This window comes from Triturus cristatus, chromosome 7 (assembly GCF_964204655.1).
Source record: "Triturus cristatus chromosome 7, aTriCri1.1, whole genome shotgun sequence".
NCBI classification, from domain to species: Eukaryota; Metazoa; Chordata; class Amphibia; order Caudata; family Salamandridae; genus Triturus; species Triturus cristatus.
The window spans coordinates 498,856,796-498,876,057 of record NC_140590.1 but is presented as its reverse complement, the minus strand read 5'-3'; positions in this window follow the sequence as shown (position 1 = coordinate 498,876,057).

Sequence of the window (19,262 nt, the reverse complement as noted above, 5' to 3'; positions counted from 1 at the left end):
TGAAACAATAGGGCGACCTGGGGGGTTGGTTGAGTTTTTGTGGATTTTAGGGAGTGTATATATGACTGGAGTGCGTGGTGTTTTCACATTAAGAAAGTTGAATTCTTTTTTGGAAAGAAAACCGGCCTGGAGGCCTTCTGTGGTTGTCTTCTGAATTAATTCTTGAATCTCTTTAGTGGGATTTTTTGCCAGTACCAAATAGTGATCTTTATTATCCAACTGTCATTGAATTTCGGCCACATAGGCTGTCTTTTCTTGAAGGACTATGCCTCCACCTTTGTCAGCACTCTTAATAATTAATGAGTCATTCTCTTTGAGTTGACCAATAGCCAGTTTTTCTTTCAATGTAATGTTGAAAGGAATGAAGTGCTTGTTATTCTGAATAGTGGCCAGATCTTTAAGAACCATTTTCTCAAAAGTGACTATTTCAGAGGGGATCATTGATGCCGATGGTAAGAAGGGGGATGGTGGTCGGAATGGAGTGTTTCGAAATTGTTCTGGGGTGGGATGTAGCTGGAAAAAAGCTTTGAGGCGAATGTGCCTAAAAAATCTGAGAAGTTCTGTGTGTAATTCCATGAAGTTAGGAGGCACTGTAGGGACAAAAGATAGACCTTTTTTAATGAGGGAAAGTTCATCTGTGGCAAGTAGATGGTTGGACAAGTTGAAGATGGGAATGGTGTCGACGTATTGGACGGGAGAGTGATCGCTCGCTACCATTGGTAGAAGTTGTTGCGAGTCCTGCGTTCTCCCGGTGGGTTGTGCCATCGTTGGTTTCTCTTGCCCCTTCCTCGCTGTGGAGGTTCTTGAGGGCCTCTGGCTAAAAAAGGCGGTTGTTGGGCACCTCCACGTCTTGTGGTACTTGTGCCTTCACCAGGGTCTGAACTGTCAGATGACTCTGCTGAAGTATCTGAAAAGCCTACAAGATTTTGGCGTCTATTGTATCTACCCCAGGGGCGATTATTTTGATGAGTGCCGTAAGATCTGTTGGTGTAGAAGTCTTTATGTAAATATGGATAGGTGGACTCTATGCTGTAGGATCTAAGGTCTTTCTTAATTTTGTTAGACTTCTTATTCTGCTCGATTCTATGGAAGTCTGATACCGTTTTATCAACCTGTTCAAGTAGTTTTTTGGCCTCTAAGGTAGGATTAGAATCTTGAATTTGTTTATGGAGATCTGAAATTTCTGTTTCTAATGCTTTCAGTGTTTCAGTGGCAATGTCTATTCCTAATACTAACCAGTGACGTGAGCATGTAGTTCCTATATAGCTAAAGTTTGTTATATACTTAGGGTTGTCGGTAAAGATTCCCGGAATATTTCGTACCTGTAGGCCTTGGGGAATAACTTCTGCTTTGAGATATTCAGTGAGCATTAAGACCATGAGTTGCAAACGAACTTGCTTTTTCTTAAGTTTCTCTAGTTGTTCCGGTATTGAGGTATTTAATGTTGTGGGTATGTCTGTCGTGTCAGATAATAAAGAAGGACCTGAGCAAAGTTGTTTGATATAGTCATCAGTGTACAGTGGTGCAAAAGCTGACATACTATGATCTTGGAACAGAGTGGGGAATAAGGTAAAGGGTTGTACAAAAAATTAGAAAACTATACTAGGAAGGCCAGACCTGTAATAGGTTGGGGAGGGTAGAGAAACCCTTGCAATCCAGCGATTGCGCTATGTGACAGTATAAGTAACAAGGGGACCCGAAAAGGTAGCTAAGGACCATGGGTGAATTCGTATTTTAGTTAACAATAGTCCCTAGCATAAACTTGGATAGGTAATATAATTACACATAGACTTCAATGAGACCTATGTTGATTCCTCCTGTGTCCAGCCGGACAGAGAAGCATTTAATCTTGATTATTGTTGCATAATAATTTAGGGTAGTGAAAACTGATGAAACAAAGGCACAAGCCTGTACCAAGTTTTCAACCAAAAGGTAAGGGGAAAAAATACAAAAATAAAGAAAATAGGAGACAATACAAAAAGGCAAAAAGGCTTTGGAGCGAACAAGGCGGCTTACTATACAGTAATCAATCATAAGTAGGCACTAGCCGACAGCAACCACAATACATTTACACAATGGATACCATGTGGAGCTGTTCTAGAAAGTCGACGTAACGTTTCGATCCCTAGCTCCTAGTGTATTGTGATCATCATCAGGACAAGGAGATATAAAACAATTGCCTGGTATGAATACAAAGCCTGTGGACGTTAATGAGGAAAAATGGGGAGAAAGGAAACATAAAAAACGACATTTAAGTTTAAAAATCATTATTCAGTATGACAGCATCAGAAACAACAAGTAGAGATGCAATTGTAGGCTCAGGAAGAGTGCAGCATGCGCTCAGTGATGAGTGACCATGCGTTTCATTATGTACGTGGCAGTGAGCTTGGGACGAGAAAGCCGGTCTGGAATGATCCACAAATGCTTGGTGAAGTGCCTGCTGTTGAGCGAGTAGTGCGTCGCTGAAGTCAATTAAAGGAGGTTCGTGCGACGGTGCAGCAGTTGGCGTGCAACGTGGAGGTCGTAGGGGCGGATGCAGTGCCAGACCCGAGAGGGTAGTTTGGGGGAGAATGTGCAAGGAACTTAGCTTGATGCCATAGGTGAACTAGCTAAATAGGGCGAGACCAGTTGAATGAAGTGTCCGCAAAAAATGGTCAGACTTCAGGCTGAGGGTTGGACCTCAGTGAGGAGGTATGGGGTGGGGTGCTGGTAAACGGCAATCAAGGGGGGAAACAATTCTTACCAACAGGGTGGGCTAGACTAAAGCGATCTACCAATTTGGTTATGTAGCGCGTCTGGTGGGGTATCCTGGAGGCGCGTCTGGTGGGGTGTCCTGGAGGCAGTGACAGAGGCTGTCCGTAATTGCGTAGTGGGGCTAAGAGGAGAAATTACATTAGCGAAGGGGAGTGAGGGTGCGGGGTCAAAGGAATTGTGCATGAGTAGCGCTTACCTCGAAAGAGCCACGCGATTAAGTAGCGCGTGTGGTGAGGAGTCCAAGCGGCAGCTGCAGAGGCTGTCCGTGAAGTACTTAGTTGGGCTGAATGGAAAGAACATATTTAGAGGAGGGGAGGGGGGTGAAAAATTAATTAATGGTTGGTGTGGGGAGCGTAGGTAGCGCTTACCTCGACAAAGTATCAAGGGGGGTAGGCTAAGGTCAGCCGTTCTCTGAGTTTAGTAGGGACACGTCTAGTGAGATGTCCGGGCGGCAGCTGCAATGGCTGTCCGTGTGCCTGAGTTGAGCTGGATGAAGGAAGTTTGAAAAGGAATTGCTGAGTGTGGTAATGTTATTGAACATGAAACTTTTGCCTTCCATTGAAAAAACACAAACATTACAGTTTCTACATTTGAAATGCCCTATAACGGGTGGGAGGCCCCAAACTCCCTCAAGGGTGGAAATATTCGTAGGAGAGGGTAGGGAGGCGCGGATTAGATGATCTTTCAGATTTTTGTTCTTTTTGAACGCAAAAAGTGGTTTGTCTAATGTGAGATTTCCTGCGTTCAGAATTGGCCAGTGATGAAGTATCATTTTTCTTAATTTATTTGAAACACTATTCCTACAACCCTACATTTGAAACATTGTGCACTATGGATGTTGAATCGCTCTATACAAACATACCACAGACATCCGCCCTGCTGGCAATTAAAAAGACCCTTGACTCTCGACCTCGTCCTCACGCGGTCACCACTACTTTTATCCTACAACTGCTTGAAATTTGCCTTACACGCAATTTCTTCCCTTTTGACAACATCTATTACCAACAAATCAAAGGTACCTCAATGGGTGCAATTTTTGCCCCAAATCTGGCGGTATTGTTTATGGACCAACTAGAAACCAATGTCATCCTCACTGACTCAAACCCGTTCTTCCCTTGCATTGGCTTCTGGCGAAGATACATAGACAACATTTTCATAATCTGGAAAGAAAACACAGAGTGCCTAATCTCCTTTGTACATTGGATGAACAACAACTGTTTGGGTTTGTCATTCACCACCACGACTTCCAAAGAGTCTATTGCCTTTTTAGACCTCTCAATCTTTCATTTCGAAGGGGAATTACTTAACGCTTATACCGGAAACCAACGGAGCGCAACACTTTACTGAACTACACTAGTAACCATCCCAGGGCCCTAAGAGACTCATTGCCCTATTCTCAATTCCTTAGAATAAGGAGAAACTGCTCTTGCAAAACTGACTATTACAGAGAAGCTAATTATCTCGCATTAAAACTGAAAGCGAGAGGCTACCCTAAGAGAATCGTGCATGGAATTGCCCTAGGGATATCCTACTCACCCCTAAACCAAAAAAAGAAACACAAAGAATAACTTGTGTTACCACATTTTCGCCAGTTTCAAATGAATTAAGAAAAATGATACTTCATCACTGGCCAATTCTGAACGCAGGAAATCTCACATTAGACAAACCACTTTTTGCGTTCAAAAAGAACAAAAATCTGAAAGATCATCTCATCCACGCCTCCCTACCCTCTCCTATGAATATTTCCACCCTTGAGGGAGTTTGGGGCCTCCCACCCGTTATAGGGCATTTCAAATGTAGAAAATGTAATGTTTGTGTTTTTTCAATGGAAGGCAAAAGTTTCATGTTCAATAACATTACCACACTCAGCAATTCCTTTTCAAACTGTAACACAGCGAATGTAATTTACTTAATCATGTGCCCTTGCCAAAAGATCTATATTGGCCAAACCACACAAAGAGTAAAAACAAGAATTTGCCAACACAGAAGCCGAATCAGATGCAAAACTCCAAACGCGCCCCTCGTCGATCACTTCGGAGAGGCCAATCACACCGAAGATGACATCCGATGGACAGTTTTGAAAGTACTGAAATTACCACAACGTGGTGGCAACATGGCCCAGATTCTAAACAGAGAAGAATTGAAAGCAATTATCATTCATGACTCAATTCGTAAAGGCCTGAACAGGTCAGAAGATTGGGCAACGCTCCTTTAAAACTTTGCACTCCAAAAACAGAGACTTTTCTCCCTTGAACATTCTCATTTTTGCTGGATCCATGATTGTTTGCAATTACTTGTTCTAATGTTTCACTTGCACCGTTAATATGATATCTAACTGCTGTTCAAACTGTATTTCATATTGTTGTATGCCTTTCAATATTATTAGGCTATTCCCTCAATTTCTCATCATTCCCACGGGCACCTCTTTCCCCAGTCAAAAATGGCCCCCGCACTCACGCCATTTTCGGTTTCATTTTTCACCAAGCACTCCTTCCCCAATCCAAAATGGCCCCCGCATTCTCGGTTCCATATTGTCATAGTCCCATCTTTATTTCCACCAAGCCGTGCCATCTTAACCCACCACTGCACTCCCATTCCTAGTCCCCATCGCCGGTTGACCCTGACTCATCTACACGACATCGAGACTCTTCTTGAGGTAAGCGCTAATCAGATCAACTGCTTAGCCTTTAGGACACATCTTCCCTCCCCTAATGTGCCCTTCCTTCATCCAGCTCAACTCAGGCACACGGACAGCCATTGCAGCTGCCGCCCGGACATCTCACTAGACGTGTCCCTACTAAACTCGGAGAACGGCTGACCTTAGCCTACCCCCCTTGATACTTTGTCGAGGTAAGCGCTACCTACGCTCCCCACACCAACCATTAATTAATTTTTCACCCCCCTCCCCTCCTCTAAATATGTTCGTTCCATTCAGCCCAACTACGTACTTCACGGACAGCCTCTGCAGCTGCCGCTTGGACTCCTCACCACACGCGCTACTTAATCGCGTGGCTCTTTCGAGGTAAGCGCTACTCATGCACAATTCCTTTGACCCCGCGCCCTCACTCCCCTTCGCTAATGTAATTTCTCCTCTTAGCCCCACTACGCAATTACGGACAGCCTCTGTCACTGCCTCCAGGACACCCCACCAGATGCGCCTCCAGGATACCCCACCAGACGCGCTACATAACCAATTTGGTAGATCGCTTTAGTCTAGCCCACCCTGTTGGTAAGAATTTTTTCCCCCCTTGATTGCCGTTTACCAGCACCCCACCCCATACCTCCTCACTGAGGTCCAACCTTCAGCCTGAAGTCTGACCATTTTTTGCGGACACTTCATTCAACTTGTCTAGCATTTTTCCGTCCCTCGGTCTCGCCCTATTTAGCTAATTCACCTATGGCATCAAGCTAAGTTCCTTGCACATTCTCCCCCAAACTACCCTCTCGGGTCTGGCACTGCATCCGCCCCTACGACCTCCACGTCGCACGCCAACTGCTGCACCGTCGCACGAACCTCCTTTAATTGACTTCAGCGACGCACTACTCGCTCAACAGCAGGCACTTCACCAAGCATTTGTGGATCATTCCAGACCGGCTTTCTCGTCCCAAGCTCACTGCCACGTACACAATGAAACGCATGGTCACTCATCACTGAGCACATGCTGCACTCTTCCTGAGCCTACAATTGCATCTCTACTTGTTGTTTCTGATGCTGTCATACTGAATAATGATTTTTAAACTTAAATGTTGCTTTTTATGTTTCCTTTCTCCCCATTTTTTCCTCATTAACGTCCACAGGCTTTGTATTCATACCAGGCAATTGTTTTATATCTCCTTGTCCTGGTGATGATCCCAATACACTAGGAGCTAGGGATCGAAACGTTACGTCGACTTTCTAGAACAGCTCCACATGGTATCCATTGTGTAAATGTATTGTGGTTGCTGTCGGCTAGTGCCTACTTCTGATTGATTACTGTATAGTAAGCCGCCTTGTTCGCTCCAAAGCCTTTTTGCCTTTTTGTATTGTCTCCTATTTTCTTTATTTTTGTATTTTTTCCCCTTACCTTTTGGTTGAAAACTTGGTACAGGCTTGTGCCTTTGTTTCATCAGTTTTCACTACCCTAAATTATTATGCAACAATAATCAAGATTAAATGCTTCTCTGTCCGGCTGGACACAGGAGGAATCAACATAGGTCTCATTGAAGTCTATGTGTAATTATATTACCTATCCAAGTTTATGCTAGGGACTATTGTTAACTAAAATACGAATTCACCCGTGGTCCTTAGCTACCTTTTCGGGTCCCCTTGTTACTTATACTGTCACATAGCGCAATCGCTGGATTGCAAGGGTTTCTCTACCCTCCACAACCTATTACAGGTCTGGCCTTCCTAGTATAGTTTTCTAATTTTTTGTACAACCCTTTACCTTATTCCCCACTCTGTTCCAAGATCATAGTATGTCAGCTTTTGCACCACTGTACACTGATGACTATATCAAACAACTTTGCTCAGGTCCTTCTTTATTATCTGACACGACAGACATACCCACAACATTAAATACCTCAATACCGGAACAACTAGAGAAACTTAAGAAAAAGCAAGTTCGTTTGCAACTCACGGTCTTAATGCTCACTGAATATCTCAAAGCAGAAGTTATTCCCCAAGGCCTACAGGTACGAAATATTCTGGGAATCTTTACCGACAACCCTAAGTATATAACAAACTTTAGCTATATAGGAACTACATGCTCACGTCACTGGTTAGTATTAGGAATAGACATTGCCACTGAAACACTGAAAGCATTAGAAACAGAAATTTCAGATCTCCATAAACAAATTCAAGATTCTAATCCTACCTTAGAGGCCAAAAAACTACTTGAACAGGTTGAAAAAACTGTATCAGACTTCCATAGAATCGAGCAGAATAAGAAGTCTAACAGAATTAAGCAAGACCTTAGATCCTACAGCATAGAGTCCACCTATCCATATTTACATAAAGACTTCTACACCAACAGATCTTACGGCACTCATCAAAATAATCGCCCCTGGGGTAGATACAATAGAAGCCAAAATCTTGTAGGCTTTTCAGATACTTCAGCAGAGTCATCTGACAGTTCAGACCCTGGTGAAGGCACAAGTACCACAAGACGTAGAGGTGCCCAACAACCGCCTTTTTTAGCCAGAGGCCCTCAAGAACCTCCACAGCGAGGAAGGGGCAAGAGAAACCAACGATGGTACAACCCACCGAGAGAACGCAGGACTCGCAACAACTTCTACCAATGGTAGCGAGCGATCACTCTCCCGTCCAATACGTCGACACCATTCCCATCTTCAACTTGTCCAACCATCTACTTGCCACAGATGAACTTTCCCTCCTTAAAAAAGGTCTATCTTTTGTCCCTACAGTGCCTCCTAACTTCATGGAATTACACACAGAACTTCTCAGATTTTTTAGGCGCATTCGCCTCAAAGCTTTTTTCCAGCTACATCCCACCCCAGAACAATTTCGAAACACTCCATTCCGACCACCATCCACCTTCTTACCATCGGCATCAATGATCCCCTCTGAAATAGTCACTTTTGAGAAAACGGTTCTTAAAGATCTGGCCACTATTCAGAATAACAAGCACTTCATTCCTTTCAACATTACATTGAAAGAAAAACTGGCTATTGGTCAACTCAAAGAGAATGACTCACTAATTATTAAGAGTGCTGACAAAGGTGGAGGCATAGTCCTTCAAGAAAAGACAGCCTATGTGGCCGAAATTCAACGACAGTTGGATAATAAACATCACTATTTGGTACTGGCAAAAAATCCCACTAAAGAGATTCAAGAATTAATTCAGAAGACAACCACAGAAGGCCTCCAGGCCGGTTTTCTTTCCAAAAAAGAATTCAACTTTCTTAAAGTGAAAACACCACGCACTCCAGTCATATATACACTCCCTAAAATCCACAAAAACTCAACCAACCCCCCAGGTCGCCCTATTGTTTCAGCCTGCGGCTCAATCCTAGAACCACAAGGCGCTTATGTTGACTTCTTTATTAAAGAATTTGTCCCCAGTACACAATGTTATGTCAGGGATTCGATGGCGATGATCAATCTTATTGAACACTATTCCTACAACCCTACATTTGAAACATTGTGCACTATGGACGTTGAATCGCTCTATACAAACATACCACAGACATCCGCCCTGCTGGCAATTAAAAAGACCCTTGACTCTCGACCTCGTCCTCACGCGGTCACCACTACTTTTATCCTACAACTGCTTGAAATTTGCCTTACACGCAATTTCTTCCCTTTTGACAACATCTATTACCAACAAATCAAAGGTACCTCAATGGGTGCAATTTTTGCCTCAAATCTGGCAGTATTGTTTATGGACCAAATAGAAACCAATGTCATCCTCACTGACTCAAACCCGTTCTTCCCTTGCATTGGCTTCTGGCGAAGATACATAGACAACATTTTCATAATCTGGAAAGAAAACACAGAGTGCCTAATCTCCTTTGTACATTGGATGAACAACAACTGTTTGGGTTTGTCATTCACCACCACGACTTCCAAAGAGTCTATTGCCTTTTTAGACCTCTCAATCTTTCATTTCGAAGGGGAATTACTTAACGCTTATACCGGAAACCAACGGAGCGCAACACTTTACTGAACTACACTAGTAACCATCCCAGGGCCCTTAGAGACTCATTGCCCTATTCTCAATTCCTTAGAATAAGGAGAAACTGCTCTTGCAAAACTGACTATTACAGAGAAGCTAATTATCTCGCATTAAAACTGAAAGCGAGAGGCTACCCTAAGAGAATCGTGCATGGAATTGCCCTAGGGATATCCTACTCACCCCTAAACCAAAAAAAGAAACACAAAGAATAGCTTGTGTTACCACATTTTCGCCAGTTTCAAATAAATTAAGAAAAATGATACTTCATCACTGGCCAATTCTGAACGCAGGAAATCTCACATTAGACAAACCACTTTTTGCGTTCAAAAAGAACAAAAATCTGAAAGATCATCTAATCCGCGCCTCCCTACCCTCTCCTACGAATATTTCCACCCTTGAGGGAGTTTGGGGCCTCCCACCCGTTATAGGGCATTTCAAATGTAGAAAATGTAATGTTTGTGTTTTTTCAATGGAAGGCAAAAGTTTCATGTTCAATAACATTACCACACTCAGCAATTCCTTTTCAAACTGTAACACAGCGAATGTAATTTACTTAATCATGTGCCCTTGCCAAAAGATCTATATTGGCCAAACCACACAAAGAGTAAAAACAAGAATTTGCCAACACAGAAGCCGAATCAGATGCAAAACTCCAAACGCGCCCCTCGTCGATCACTTCGGAGAGGCCAATCACACCGAAGATGACATCCGATGGACAGTTTTGAAAGTACTGAAATTACCACAACGTGGTGGCAACATGGCCCAGATTCTAAACAGAGAAGAATTGAAAGCAATTATCATTCATGACTCAATTCGTAAAGGCCTGAACAGGTCAGAAGATTGGGCAACGCTCCTTTAAAACTTTGCACTCCAAAAACAGAGACTTTTCTCCCTTGAACATTCTCATTTTTGCTGGATCCATGATTGTTTGGAATTACTTGTTCTAATGTTTCACTTGCACCGTTAATATGATATCTAACTGCTGTTCAAACTGTATTTCATATTGTTGTATGCCTTTCAATATTATTAGGCTATTCCCTCAATTTCTCATCATTCCCACGAGCACCTCTTTCCCCAGTCAAAAATGGCCCCCGCACTCACGCCATTTTCGGTTTCATTTTTCACCAAGCACTCCTTCCCCAATACAAAATGGCCCCCGCATTCTCGGTTCCACATTGTCATAGTCCCATCTTTATTTCCACCAAGCCGTGCCATCTTAACCCACCACTGCACTCCCATTCCTAGTCCCCATCGCCGGTTGACCCTGACTCATCTACACGACATCGAGACTCTTCTTGAGGTAAGCGCTAATCAGATCAACTGCTTAGCCTTTAGGACACATCTTCCCTCCCCTAATGTGCCCTTCCTTCATCCAGCTCAACTCAGGCACACAGACAGCCATTGCAGCTGCCGCCCGGACATCTCACTAGACGTGTCCCTACTAAACTCGGAGAACGGCTGACCTTAGCCTACCCCCCTTGATACTTTGTCGAAGTAAGCGCTACCTACGCTCCCCACACCAACCATTAATTAATTTTTCACCCCCCTCCCCTCCTCTAAATATGTTCTTTCCATTCAGCCCAACTACGTACTTCACGGACAGCCTCTGCAGCTGCCGCTTGGACTCCTCACCACACGCGCTACTTAATCGCGAGGCTCTTTCGAGGTAAGCGCTACTCATGCACAATTCCTTTGACCCCACGCCCTCACTCCCCTTCGCTAAAGTAATTTCTCCTCTTAGCCCCACTACGCAATTACGTTCAGCCTCTGTCACTGCCTCCAGGACACCCCACCAGACGCGCCTCCAGGATACCCCACCAGACGCGCTACATAACCAAATTGGTAGATCGCTTTAGTCTAGCCCACCCTGTTGGTAAGAATTTTTTCCCCCCTTGATTGCCGTTTACCAGCACCCCACCCCATACCTCCTCACTGAGGTCCAACCCTCAGCCTGAAGTCTGACCATTTTTTGCGGACACTTCATTCAACTTGTCTAGCATTTTTCCGTCCCTCGGTCTCGCCCTATTTAGCTCATTCACCTATGGCATCAAGCTAAGTTCCTTGCACATTCTCCCCCAAACTACCCTCTCGGGTCTGGCACTGCATCCGCCCCTAAGACCTCCGCGTCGCACGCCAACTGCTGCACCGTCGCACGAACCTCCTTTAATTGACTTCAGCGACGCACTACTCGCTCAACAGCAGGCACTTCACCAAGCATTTGTGGATCATTCCAGACCGGCTTTCTCGTCCCAAGCTCACTGCCACGTACACAATGAAACGCATGGTCACTCATCACTGAGCGCATGCTGCACTCTTCCTGAGCCTACAATTGCATCTCTACTTGTTGTTTCTGATGCTGTCATACTGAATAATGATTTTTAAACTTAAATGTTGTTCTTTCTGTTTCCTTTCTCCCCATTCTTTCCTCATTAACGTCCACAGGCTTTGTATTCATACCAGGCAATTGTTTTATATCTCTTTGTCCTGATGATGATCCCAATACACTAGGAGCTAGGGATCGAAACGTTACGTCGACTTTCTAGAACAGCTCCACATGGTATCCATTGTGTAAATGTATTGTGGTTGCTGTCGGCTAGTGCCTACTTATGATTGATTACTGTATAGTAAGCCGCCTTGTTCGCTCCAAAGCCTTTTTGCCTTTTTGTATTGTCTCCTATTTTCTTTATTTTTGTTTTTTTTCCCCTTACCTTTTGGTTGAAAACTTGGTACAGGCTTGTGCCTTTGTTTCATCAGTTTTCACTACCCTAAATTATTATGCAACAATAATCAAGATTAAATGCTTCTCTGTCCGGCTAGACACAGGAGGAATCAACATAGGTCTCATTGAAGTCTATGTGTAATTATATTACCTATCCAAGTTTATGCTAGGGACTATTGTTAACTAAAATACGAATTCACCCGTGGTCCTTAGCTACCTTTTCGGGTCCCCTTGTTACTTATACTGTCACATAGCGCAATCGCTGGATTGCAAGGGTTTCTCTACCCTCCCCAACCTATTACAGGTCTGGCCTTCCTAGTATAGTTTTCTAATTTTTTGTACAACCCTTTACCTTATTCCCCACTCTGTTCCAAGATCATAGTATGTCAGCTTTTGCACCACTGTACACTGATGACTATATCAAACAACTTTGCTCAGGTCCTTCTTTATTATCTGACACGACAGACATACCCACAACATTAAATACCTCAATACCGGAACAACTAGAGAAACTTAAGAAAAAGCAAGTTCGTTTGCAACTCATGGTCTTAATGCTCACTGAATATCTCAAAGCAGAAGTTATTCCCCAAGGCCTACAGGTACGAAATATTCCGGGAATCTTTACCGACAACCCTAAGTATATAACAAACTTTAGCTATATAGGAACTACATGCTCACGTCACTGGTTAGTATTAGGAATAGACATTGCCACTGAAACACTGAAAGCATTAGAAACAGAAATTTCAGATCTTCATAAACAAATTCAAGATTCTAATCCTACCTTAGAGGCCAAAAAACTACTTGAACAGGTTGAAAAAACTGTATCAGACTTCCATAGAATCGAGCAGAATAAGAAGTCTAACAAAATTAAGAAAGACCTTAGATCCTACAGCATAGAGTCCACCTATCCATATTTACATAAAGACTTCTACACCAACAGATCTTACGGCACTCATCAAAATAATCGCCCCTGGGGTAGATACAATAGACGCCAAAATCTTGTAGGCTTTTCAGATACTTCAGCAGAGTCATCTGACAGTTCAGACCCTGGTGAAGGCACAAGTACCACAAGACGTGGAGGTGCCCAACAACCGCCTTTTTTAGCCAGAGGCCCTCAAGAACCTCCACAGCGAGGAAGGGGCAAGAGAAACCAACGATGGTACAACCCACCGGGAGAACGCAGGACTCGCAACAACTTCTACCAATGGTAGCAAGCGATCACTCTCCCGTCCAATACGTCGACACCATTCCCATCTTCAACTTGTTCAACCATCTACTTGCCACAGATGAACTTTCCCTCCTTAAAAAAGGTCTATCTTTTGTCCCTACAGTGCCTCCTAACTTCATGGAATTACACACAGAACTTCTCAGATTTTTTAGGCACATTCGCCTCAAAGCTTTTTTCCAGCTACATCCCACCCCAGAACAATTTCGAAACACTCCATTCCGACCACCATCCACCTTCTTACCATCGGCATCAATGATCCCCTCTGAAATAGTCACTTTTGAGAAAATGGTTCTTAAAGATCTGACCACTATTCAGAATAACAAGCACTTCATTCCTTTCAACATTACATTGAAAGAAAAACTGGCTATTGGTCAACTCAAAGAGAATGACTCACTAATTATTAAGAGTGCTGACAAAGGTGGAGGCATAGTCCTTCAAGAAAAGACAGCCTATGTGGCCGAAATTCAACGACAGTTGGATAATAAAGATCACTATTTGGTACTGGCAAAAAATCCCACTAAAGAGATTCAAGAATTAATTCAGAAGACAACCACAGAAGGCCTCCAGGCCGGTTTTCTTTCCAAAAAAGAATTCAACTTTCTTAATGTGAAAACACCACGCACTCCAGTCATATATACACTCCCTAAAATCCACAAAAACTCAACCAACCCCCCAGGTCGCCCTATTGTTTCAGCCTGCGGCTCAATCCTAGAACCACTAGGCGCTTATGTTGACTTCTTTATTAAAGAATTTGTCTCCAGTACACAATGTTATGTCAGGGATTCGATGGCGATGATCAATCTTATTGAACACTATTCCTACAACCCTACATTTGAAACATTGTGCACTATGGACGTTGAATCGCTCTATACAAACATACCACAGACATCCGCCCTGCTGGCAATTAAAAAGACCCTTGACTCTCGACCTCGTCCTCACGCGGTCCCCACTACTTTTATCCTACAACTGCTTGAAATTTGCCTTACACTCAATTTCTTCCTTTTTGACAACATCTATTACCAACAAATCAAAGGTACCTCAATGGGGGCAATTTTTGCCCCAAATCTGGCAGTATTGTTTATGGACCAACTAGAAACCAATGTCATCCTCACTGACTCAAACCCGTTCTTCCCTTGCATTGGCTTCTGGCGAAGATACATAGACGACATTTTCATAATCTGGAAAGAAAACACAGAGTGCCTAATCTCCTATGTACATTGGATGAACAACAACAGTTTGGGTTTGTCATTCACCACCACGACTTCCAAAGAGTCTATTGCCTTTTTAGACCTCTCAATCTTTCATTTCGAAGGGGAATTACTTACACGCTTATACCGGAAACCAACGGAGCGCAACACTTTACTGAACTACACTAGTAACCATCCCAGGGCCCTAAGAGACTCATTGCCCTATTCTCAATTCCTTAGAATAAGGAGAAACTGCTCTTGCAAAACTGACTATTACAGAGAAGCTAATTATCTCGCATTAAAACTGAAAGCGAGAGGCTACCCTAAGAGAATCGTGAAGAATGCCTCCAAACGTGCACGGTATTGCCCTAGGGATATCCTACTCACCCCTAAACCAAAAAAAGAAACACAAAGAATAGCTTGTGTTACCACATTTTCGCCAGTTTCAAATAAATTAAGAAAAATGATACTTCATCACTGGCCAATTCTGAACGCAGGAAATCTCACATTAGACAAACCACTTTTTGCGTTCAAAAAGAACAAAAATCTGAAAGATCATCTAATCCGCGCCTCCCTACCCTCTCCAACGAATATTTCCACCCTTGAGGGAGTTTGGGGCCTCCCACCCGTTATAGGGCATTTCAAATGTAGAAACTGTAATGTTTGTGTTTTTTCAATGGAAGGCAAAAGTTTCATGTTCAATAACATTACCACACTCAGCAATTCCTTTTCAAACTGTAACACAGCGAATGTAATTTACTTAATCATGTGCCCTTGCCAAAAGATCTATATTGGCCAAACCACACAAAGAGTAAAAACAAGAATTTGCCAACACAGAAGCCAAATCAGATGCAAAACTCCAAACGCGCCCCTCGTCGATCACTTCGGAGAGGCCAATCACACCGAAGATGACATCCGATGGACAGTTTTGAAAGTACTGAAATTACCACAACGTGGTGGCAACATGGCCCAGATTCTAAACAGAGAAGAATTGAAAGCAATTATCATTCATGACTCAATTCGTAAAGGCCTGAACAGGTCAGAAGATTGGGCAACGCTCCTTTAAAACTTTGCACTCCAAAAACAGAGACTTTTCTCCCTTGAACATTCTCATTTTTGCTGGATCCATGATTGTTTGCAATTACTTGTTCTAATGTTTCACTTGCACCGTTAATATGATATCTAACTGCTGTTCAAACTGTATTTCATATTGTTGTATGCCTTTCAATATTATTAGGCTATTCCCTCAATTTCTCATCATTCCCACGAGCACCTCTTTCCCCAGTCAAAAATGGCCCCCGCACTCACGCCATTTTCGGTTTCATTTTTCACCAAGCACTCCTTCCCCAATCCAAAATGGCCCCCGCATTCTCGGTTCCACATTGTCATAGTCCCATCTTTATTTCCACCAAGCCGTGCCATCTTAACCCACCACTGCACTCCCATTCCTAGTCCCCATCGCCGGTTGACCCTGACTCATCTACACGACATCGAGACTCTTCTTGAGGTAAGCGCTAATCAGATCAACTGCTTAGCCTTTAGGACACATCTTCCCTCCCCTAATGTGCCCTTCCTTCATCCAGCTCAACTCAGGCACACGGACAGCCATTGCAGCTGCCGCCCGGACATCTCACTAGACGTGTCCCTTCTAAACTCGGAGAACGGCTGACCTTAGCCTACCCCCCTTGATACTTTGTCGAGGTAAGCGCTACCTACGCTCCCCACACCAACCATTAATTAATTTTTCACCCCCCTCCCCTCCTCTAAATGAGTTCTTTCCATTCAGCCCAACTACGTACTTCACGGACAGCCTCTGCAGCTGCCGCTTGGACTCCTCACCACACGCGCTTCTTAATCGCGAGGCTCTTTCGAGGTAAGCGCTACTCATGCACAATTCCTTTGACCCCGCGCCCTCACTCCCCTTCGCTAATGTAATTTCTCCTCTTAGCCCCACTACGCAATTACGGACAGCCTCTGTCACTGCCTCCAAGACACCCCACCAGACGATCCTCCAGGATACCCCACCAGACGCGCTACATAACCAAATTGGTAGATCTCTTTAGTCTAGCTCACCCTGTTGGTAAGAATTTTTTCCTCCCTTGATTGCCGTTTACCAGCACCCCACCCCATACCTCCTCACTGAGGTCCAACCCTCAGCCTGAAGTCTGACCATTTTTTGCGGACATTTCATTCAACTTGTCTAGTATTTTTCCGTCCCTCGGTCTCGCCCTATTTAGCTAATTCACCTATGGCATCAAGCTAAGTTCCTTGCACATTCTCCCCCAAACTACCCTCTCGGGTCTGGCACTGCATCCGCCCCTACGACCTCCACGTCGCACGCCAACTGCTGCACCGTCGCACGAACCTCCTTTAATTGACTTCAGCGACGCACTACTCGCTCAACAGCAGGCACTTCACGAAGCATTTGTGGATCATTCCAGACCGGCTTTCTCGTCCCAAGCTCACTGCCACGTACACAATGAAACGCATGGTCACTCATCACTGAGCGCATGCTGCACTCTTCCTGAGCCTACAATTGCATCTCTACTTGTTGTTTCTGATGCTGTCATACTGAATAATGATTTTTAAACTTAAATGTTGTTTTTTATGTTTCCTTTCTCCCCATTTTTTCCTCATTAACGTCCACAGGCTTTGTATTCATACCAGGCAATTGTTTTATATCTCTTTGTCCTGATGATGATCCCAATACACTAGGAGCTAGGGATCGAAACGTTACGTCGACTTTCTAGAACAGCTCCACATGGTATCCATTGTGTAAATGTATTGTGGTTGCTGTCGGCTAGTGCCTACTTATGATTGATTACTGTATAGTAAGCCGCCTTGTTCGCTCCAAAGCCTTTTTGCCTTTTTGTATTGTCTCCTATTTTCTTTATTTTTGTATTTTTTCCCCTTACCTTTTGGTTGAAAACTTGGTACAGGCTTGTGCCTTTGTTTCATCAGTTTTCACTACCCTAAATTATTATGCAACAATAATCAAGATTAAATGCTTCTCTGTCTGGCTGGACACAGGAGGAATCAACATAGGTCTCATTGAAGTCTATGTGTAATTATATTACCTATCCAAGTTTATGCTAGGGACTATTGGTAACTAAAATACGAATTCACCCGTGGTCCTTAGCTACCTTTTCGGGTCCCCTTGTTACTTATACTGTCACATAGCGCAATCGCTGGATTGCAAGGGTTTCTCTACCCTCCCCAACCTATTACAGGTCTGGCCTTCCTAGTATAGTTTTCTAATTTTTTGTACAACCCTTTACCTTATTCCCCACTCTGTTCCAAGATCATAGTATGTCAGCTTTTGCACCACTGTACACTGATGACTATATCAAACAACTTTGCTCAGGTCCTTCTTTATTATCTGACACGACAGACATACCCACAACATTAAATACCTCAACACCGGAACAACTAGAGAAACTTAGGAAAAAGCAAGTTCGTTTGCAACTCATGGTCTTAATGCTCACTGAATATCTCAAAGCAGAAGTTATTCCCCAAGGCCTACAGGTACGAAATATTCCGGGAATCTTTACCGACAACCCTAAGTATATAACAAACTTTAGCTATATAGGAACTACATGCTCACGTCACTGGTTAGTATTAGGAATAGACATTGCCACTGAAACACTGAAAGCATTAGAAACAGAAATTTCAGATCTCCATTAACAAATTCAAGATTCTAATCCTACCTTAGAGGCCAAAAAACTACTTGGACAGGTTGAAAAAACTGTATCAGACTTCCATAGAATCGCGCAGAATAAGAAGTCTAACAAAATTAAGGAAGACCTTAGATCCTACAGCATAGAGTCCACCTATCCATATTTACATAAAGACTTCTACACCAACAGATCTTACGGCACTCATCAAAATAATCGCCCCTGGGGTAGATACCATAGACGCCAAAATCTTGTAGGCTTTTCAGATACTTCAGCAGAGTCATCTGACAGTTCAGACCCTGGTGAAGGCACAAGTACCACAAGACGTGGAGGTGCCCAACAACCGCCTTTTTTAGCCAGAGGCCCTCAAGAACCTCCACAGCGAGGAAGGGGCAAGAGAAACCAACGATGGTACAACCCACCGGGAGAACGCAGGACTCGCAACAACTTCTACCAATGGTAGCGAGCGATCACTCTCCCGTCCAATACGTCGACACCATTCCCATCTTCAACTTGTCCAACCATCTACTTGCCACAGATGAACTTTCCCTCATTAAAAAAGGTCTATCTTTTGTCCCTACAGTGCCTCCTAACTTCATGGAATTACACACAGAACTTCTCAGATTTTTTAGGCACATTCGCCTCAAAGCTTTTTTCCAGCTACATCCCACCCCAGAACAATTTCGAAACACTCCATTCCGACCACCATCCACCTTCTTACCATCGGCATCAATGATCCCCTCTGAAATACTCACTTTTGAGAAAATGGTTCTTAAAGATCTGGCCACTATTCAGAATAACAAGCACTTCATTCCTTTCAACATTACATTGAAAGAAAAACTGGCTATTGGTCAACTCAAAGAGAATGACTCACTAATTATTAAGAGTGCTGACAAAGGTGGAGGCATAGTCCTTCAAGAAAAGACAGCCTATGTGGCCGAAATTCAACGACAGTTGGATAATAAAGATCACTATTTGGTACTGGCAAAAAATCCCACTAAAGAGATTCAAGAATTAATTCAG